Below are 1326 nucleotides of genomic sequence, written 5' to 3'. Positions count from 1 at the left end.
GTTCTCTGAGTTTCTGTGATTTCCTCCTGCACAGTACAACGACGCCACTTGTCAATAACACAGTAATAATCGATTACAGCTGATTATCTTATTCGAAAACATTTTTATCTAAACATTTCTTAAGATTTTTACAACCGACTGAAACATCTAAAGAACATTAAAGAAATAGGATGAAATATGATGTGAACAGAAAACGACTGACTGCACAACTGGACTCTACTGCAGCTTCTACTGTCTTTACTGCCGCTTCCGCTGTCTTTACTGCAGCTTCTACTGTCTTTACTGCCCCTTCCACTGTCTTTACTGCAGCTTCTACTGTCTTTACTGCCGCTTCCACTGTCTTAACTGCAGCTTCCACTGTCTTTACTGCAGCTTCTACTGTCTTTACTGCAGCTTCCACTGTCTTTACTGCCGCTTCCACTGTCTTTACTGCAGCTTCTACTGTCTTTACTGCCGCTTCTACTGTCTTCACTGCCGCTTCTACTGTCTTTACTGCCGCTTCTACTGTCTTTACTGCCGCTTCTACTGTCTTTACTGCCGCTTCCACTGTCTTTACTGCCGCTTCTACTGTCTTTACTGCCGCTTATACTGTCTTTACTGCCGCTTCTACTGTCTTTACTGCCGCTTATACTGTCTTTACTGCCGCTTTCACTGTCTTTACTGCCGCTTATACTGTCTTAACTGCAGCTTATACTGTCTTTACTGCAGCTTATACTGTCTTTACTGCCGCTTCTACTGTCTTTACTGCCGCTTATACTGTCTTTACTGCCGCTTCCACTGTCTTTACTGCCGCTTCCACTGTCTTAACTCCAGCTTCTACTGTCTTTACTGCCGCTTATACTGTCTTTACTGCCGCTTATACTGTCTTTACTGCAGCTTCTACTGTCTTTACTGCTGCTTCTACTGTCTTTACTGCTGCTTCTACTGTCTTTACTGCCTTTACTGATGGTTCAGCCTTTGCTTCCCGGTTGCCATGGTGACAATCCTCCTTGCTGAATGTGACAGTCCTCCTCTGTTGCGGTGGTGACGACCAAGCTGTCTGACCCTCCATCAGCTGAACAAACAGGAAGCTGCCACCAGGTTTGTTCACCATAGCCGTGGAGACGATCTCCCCAGCGACGCTCCTCTCTATCAGTTTGAGCTTTAAAACAAAATAAAACGCCTGCGCATCAGCTGACCTCCGGTGGGGCCAGGGCCGCAGGTTGAGTAACACAACGTAGTTTGGAGGACAGAGTTTGGTCCTCCACAGGAAGAGCTCCACCTCCCACAGAGCAGCAGGACGCCCAATCAATAACCAATAATCTGTTTATCACACAGCAGGTGTGT

General features: G+C 46.2%; 1 protein-coding gene across 2 annotated transcripts in view; it reads right to left on the bottom strand.

Moving 5' to 3' along the window:
* The window catches only part of LOC127360268 (uncharacterized), a 94507-nt gene that overhangs the window by 11702 nt on the left and 81479 nt on the right, over positions 1 to 1326 (bottom strand). The gene's annotated exons all lie outside the window — the stretch shown is intronic.

This window comes from Dicentrarchus labrax, unplaced genomic scaffold (assembly GCF_905237075.1).
Source record: "Dicentrarchus labrax unplaced genomic scaffold, dlabrax2021, whole genome shotgun sequence".
NCBI lineage: Eukaryota > Metazoa > Chordata > Actinopteri > Moronidae > Dicentrarchus > Dicentrarchus labrax.
This window is presented reverse-complemented; position numbering and strand designations above follow the sequence as displayed.